Source organism: Chrysochloris asiatica, unplaced genomic scaffold (genome assembly GCF_000296735.1).
Source record: "Chrysochloris asiatica unplaced genomic scaffold, ChrAsi1.0 scaffold00026, whole genome shotgun sequence".
Classification (NCBI taxonomy): Eukaryota; Metazoa; Chordata; class Mammalia; order Afrosoricida; family Chrysochloridae; genus Chrysochloris; species Chrysochloris asiatica.
The window spans coordinates 14,671,258-14,677,112 of record NW_006408544.1 but is presented as its reverse complement, the minus strand read 5'-3'; the positions used below and the strand labels follow the sequence as shown (position 1 = coordinate 14,677,112).

The 5,855-nt window shown below is 40.1% G+C and overlaps 1 protein-coding gene and 1 pseudogene across 1 annotated transcript in view; one reads left to right on the top strand and one right to left on the bottom strand.

Moving 5' to 3' along the window:
• Window positions 1–5,855, top strand: part of FAF1 (Fas (TNFRSF6) associated factor 1) — a 665,112-nt gene that overhangs the window by 393,119 nt on the left and 266,138 nt on the right. The gene's annotated exons all lie outside the window — the stretch shown is intronic.
• Window positions 1–5,855, bottom strand: part of LOC102838044 — a 39,596-nt pseudogene that overhangs the window by 23,991 nt on the left and 9,750 nt on the right.

The window sequence follows — 5,855 nt, the reverse complement described above, 5'->3', positions numbered from 1 at the left end:
TAGTTTGTCTTTCTTTGTCTGGAAGTTCATCTGAAACCTGTCCACCATGGGTGACCCTGCTGGTATTTAAAATACTGGTGGCATAGCTTTCAGAATCACAGCAACTCACAAGCCACCACAGTACTACAAACTGACAGACGAGTGGTGGACATTTGGTTTTAAGTTGACTCATAGCAACCCACTATAGGGTTTCCGAGGAAAGACTGGTGGGTTTTAACTTCTGACCTTGTGGTGAGCCGTCCAGTGCTTATCCTACAGTGACACACCAGGACTACTAAGATGGTTATTAATATTTTGCACCTGATTATAACATCTTTAAAGAAGATGGCTAAGGTTATTTCGTAGTCAAGAGCACATACTTGTGCTTTTATTAACATGTGAGACTTGGGGAAAACAACTTTACCCTTATAGACCTCGTTTTCTTCCCCTGTTACATGGGAAAACCATACTAAAATTTTTTTGAGGTTAAATGGTCTTTCATTTGGAATCTGTTGAGGAGGGAGGGTGAAAATTCTGATAAAAGTTTAAGAGTGGGTCACTGGTACCATTTCTAAGGAAATTCCTTTACTAACTTGAAATAAGGTACCCAATACTTTGTTGGGAAGGAGTCATGCAGTGAATTATGTAATATTGTTGTTTTTAGCCATGGTTTTTGTGAACTCCACCAAACAGCTGGCTGGACCATGCAGATTAGTTGTATATATTTTTTTAACCTGCTGAGTCTGGATAAGAAAAGAGTGTGTGTGTGGTGGTGGGAGACGGGGGGCATACTGACAGGATTATATAATTCAGTTGTTAGTGATTGTTAACAAGGTTAATTGTGATTGTAAAAACGTGGAAATCTAATAGTACAGCAGTGGGCTTCTCACCTACAGAGTAAATAAAGCTGAGTATTTTCAGACAGGAGGCTTGGTTTTGTGTTGGGGTGCCTGCAACTAGATTTGCTGACCCACGGAGTTAGTGCTAAGCACCTTCAGATTGAGGTTTATAGTGGAGTGGAGTTCCATTTGGGCATTGATGAGCAGTGCTAAAGAACTTTATTACATTGCTTGAACAGAGCAGAGGTTAGGCCAGTGGGTCAAGAGTGAGGCAGAGGCCAGCCTGTAGGTATAGTTGGGAAGAGGCTGTCCGGACTAAAGAACTGTGTCTTTAGAATTTCTGATCCTGAATTGTAAACTTAATTTCCCTAATAAAGTTCATAATCATAGGTATGGTCTGTGAATTCTTTATGGCCATTGTAATGAATTGTCAAACCCAGCTGAGAAGTAGAGGGTGCTGTGAGAGGGATGCCTGCTGTCAGAATTGGTAAGGAAGTTTGGAGGACGGTGGTATGTCTGACCCCTTCCCCATAGTAATCCGTCTTGGGCTAATGGTGATTCTCTTCCCTGCTCCCCATCCCTTAGTGAAATCATAGGAGGTCAGATACCACCTTCACATCTTTTTTGCAGAAGGTGTGGCAGCATCTTTTGAGTTGTTTTGGCTTAAAGATCTGTGGTCTTTGGATAACAGAACCTAATGAATTTTAAGGATGCTTTCAACTAGTCTAAAAATTGCAACAGTTATAAAATGAAGCCTTCTAAAGTGACCATCCTTATTTCTTTCAGCTATTTGCTTGTATGGTAGCATTCATGTTTGTGTACATAGCAGAAAACCTCAGAATTTGTCACTGTTGGCATTTATTTCATTAAACTTCACCAACTTGCCAAATCCATTGAGGACTATAACACAGCAAGGCCAGGCAAAGAACAGTTTTTGAGCTATTTACATAAGAATTTTGTAGATAATTGTTCATGACCTACACATCTCTTTTAATATTCCGTTGGTTCCAGAATATTATTAGTCACTTCCTTTATAACAGTGTGCTTTTTGATTAGGTGACTAAACTGCTATTTAACCCTGTTACAAGAATGTGGCAATGGGCTAGTCCAGACAAGTGGATGTGCATTTGGTAACTAGCATTCTTAATAAGCTTGCTTCAACCTGCCACAAATTAAAGCTCTGTGACTTTTTTTTTTTTTTTAGCACATAAGTGATTTTTAAAAAAAGAAGAAAAGCAACACAGCTTGGATTGCAAATAAATAGGCTTTTTTTGATTTGCACTGTGGTTGGCAGTAAATGAAACTTCAGCCTCATGATTTAGTTTGGCTTGAAGTTACCACAGTAATCTTTCCAGCTGAGCAGTGAGTATCTGAAAAATTTTAAGGGATGATCCAGCAATCATCTGCAGGGCTCTTAAAAAGACTTTATGGTGGGAACTGTGCTGGTTGTAGAAAGATCATGGACTTTGTAGTAGATCTGGTTTGCCAGTTATTAGTTGACAAGGTATTCAGCTGTACTGTCTTAGTTATCTAGTGCCTCTGTAACAGAAATATAAGTGGAAGATTTTAATAAACAGAATTTATTTTCTCTCAGTTTAAGATGCTATAAATCCAAATCCAGGGTGCCAGTTCTAGGGGAAGGCTTTCAGTCTTTGTTGGCTTTAAAGGAAAGGTCCTCCTTGTCTCTGAACTGCTCCTTGGACAGTATTCATGTGTCTTTGCATCCCTCTTCCAAGCCTCTGCTTCTTACTTTGCTTGTTTGATCTCCTTTATATATAAAAATAGATTGACTTAAAATACCTCCTACACTAGTCCTGGCTCATCAACTTTACAAAGACAACCTGTTTGCAAATTTAATTATAACCAAAGTTATAGAGCTCTGGTAGCATAGTGGTTACGATTGGGCTGCTAATCTCACAGTCAGAGGTTCAAAACTACCAGCTGTTTCATGGGTGAAAAATGAGGCTTTCTGCTCCCGTAAAGATTTACAGCCTTGGAAACCCTGTAAAGGGTCGCTATGAGTCGAAACTGACTCCATGGCACATAACAACAATAGAGGTTAGGACTGTAAACTTGTATTTTTGAGGGACACAATTCAACCCATAAGACTTACTAAAGCTGTTCTATGACATACAAAATTATGATCAGCTTTCATTTTCAGAGTTGTCATGTGTGGTAGACATGTTAAGCACTTAATATTATTGTTGTTAAGTGCCATTGAGTCAGTTCCGACCCATAGCAACCCTGTGTAGGGTTTCCGAGGAACAGCTGGTGAGCTTGAACTGCCAACCTTTCAGTTAAAATTGCTTTGCAGTCTGACACATTAACCCAAAGCGCCACACCAGGATATTGTTTTTGTTGTTAGGTGCCATCGAGTCGGTACTGACTCATAGTGACCCTATGCACCAGGAAGAGGTACCCTATGAACAAGAGCCAATGATACTCAGGGAGGAAGTCCAAAATGCACTGAAAAAATTGGCAAAGAACAAGGCACCAGGAATTGATGGAATAAAAATTGAAATCTTTCAAGAAAGTGAGGCAGCACAAGAGGCACTCACTCATCTCTGCCAAGAAGTTTGGAAGACAACTATCCGTATCTGTGCCCATTCCAAAAAGAGGTGACCCAATGGAATGCAGAAATCATCGGACAATCTCTTTGATATCTCAAGCGAGTAAAGTTTTGCTAGAGGTAATACAGAAACGGCTACAATCATACATTGACAGAGAACTTCCAGAGGTTCAAGCTGGATTCAGAAGAGGCTGTGGAACGAGAGATACATTGCAGATGTCCAGTGGATCTTGGCTGAAAGCAGAGAATATCAGAAAGATGTTTACCTATGCTTTATTTATTGACTACACAAAGGCTTTCAATTGTGTGGATCATGACAAGCAATGGACAACATTGAGAAGTATGAATATTCCAGAACACTTAATTGTACTTCTGAGGAATCTGTACCTGGACCAAGAAGCAGTTGTTCGAACAGAGTATGGGAACACTGAATGTTTTAAAATTGGGAAAGGTGTGCGACAAGGTTGTGTTCCTTCACCATACTTATTCAACCTGTATGCTGAGCAAATAATACGAGAAGCTGGGTTCTATGAAGAAAAATGTGGCATCAGGATTGGAGGAAGACTCATTAACAACCTGCGATATGCAGATGATACAACCTTGCTTGCTGAAAGTGAAGAGGACTTGAAACATTTACTGATGAAGATCAAAGAGCACAGCCTTCGGTATGGGTTGCATCTCAATGTCAAGAAAACAAAAATCCTCACCACTGGACCAATAAACAACATTCTTATCAATGGAGAGAGGATTGAAGTTGTCAAGGACTTCATTCTTCTTGGATCAACTATCAACACTCATGGAAGCAGCTGTCAAGAGATCAGATGACATATTGCATTGGGCAAATCTGCTGCACAGGAACTTTTTAAAGTGTTGAAGAGCAGAGATGTCAGCTTGAGGACTAAGGTGTGCCTGACCCAAGTTATGGTATTTTCAGTAACTTCATATGGATGTGAAAACTGGACAGTGAATAAGGAAGATTGTAGAAGAATTGATGCCTTTGAGTTGTGGTATTGGAGGAGAATACTAAAAGTACCATGGACTGCCAAAAGAACCAATAGATCTGTTTTGGAAGAAGTGCAGCCAGAGTGCTCCTTGGAGGCCAGGATGGCTAAGCTTCGTCTCTCATATTTTGGACATATTGTCAGGAGAGAACAGTCGCTGGAGAAGGATGTCATGCTGGGTAAGATGGAGTGTCATAGAAAAAGAGGAAGACCCCCAACAAGATAGATCAGCCAGATGGCATCATTGATGGCATCAAGTGTGACGGCGGTAGTGAGGTTGGCCCAGGATCGGACATTGTTTCATTCTGCTGTGCATGGAGTCACTATGATTTGGTTCCGACTAAATGGCACCTGACAACAACAACATATAGTACCTGGCAAATGATTGGTTTCCAGAAGTAACTGTTTTATTAAGCCAAAGAAAGCTAATTCTTGTTTATTAGACCATAAGACAACATGTATCCAAACCAAACTTGTTGCCATCAAGTTAATTCCAACTCACTTCAACCCCATATATTACAGAATAGAGCAGCTTCTTCACAGAATTAAATTGCCACGCTTTTTTTTGGAGGTGCCACTTGGTAGCTTTGAACTCCCAACTTGCAGGGTAGTAGTTGAATGCAAATTGTTAGTGCCACAAGGGACCTATACGACAGCATACAAAGGGGCTTCAAAAAATCTGTGAAATAAATGAATTTTGTTACAATTCAATTTTTCACAAAATTTTTGAAGTCCCCTTCGATAGTTACAATTTTGTATCAACTTAACCATGCCTGGATTTTCAGTGTTTTGGCATTTAAGAAGTACTAATCCCTCCATTAAGGAGCTCTGGCAGCATAGTGGTTATGAATTGGTCTGCTAACCTTAAGTCGGCAGTTTGAAACTACCAGTCGTTCTACAGGAAAAAGATGAGGCTTTCTGCTCCTGTAAAGATTTACAGCCTGGAAGCCCTGTACAGGGTCACTGTGAGTCGGAACCGACTTCATGGTACTTAACAACAACAACAATCCCTCCATTATGAGATCTAATATAATGCAATCACCACAATGATGTGCTCAGTTCTGATCTGATTGAAGTATTCCATGTGTTGTAAATCCTCACTTCTATAATGTAAATAAAGAATGACACTAGAAACATCAAAAGAAGATTTAAGGAATACACAGAGTCATTATTTCAAGAAATCCCATATGATCAAGAACTAATGGCACCAAATGAAGAGTTCCAGACTGCATTGAAAGCATTACCAAAAAGAAGACTCCAGGAATTGACAGATTATAAATTGAAATGCTTCAACAAACTGATATAGCACTGGAGGCTATCAATGAATTTAGAAGCCTGCTACCTGGCCAACCAATTGGAAGAGACCATATTTGAATCTCTCCAAAAGAAAGGAGCTCTGGTAGCATAGTGGTTATGGATCGGGCTGCGAGCCACAAGGTCAGCAGTTCGAAACTACCAGCGGTTCCG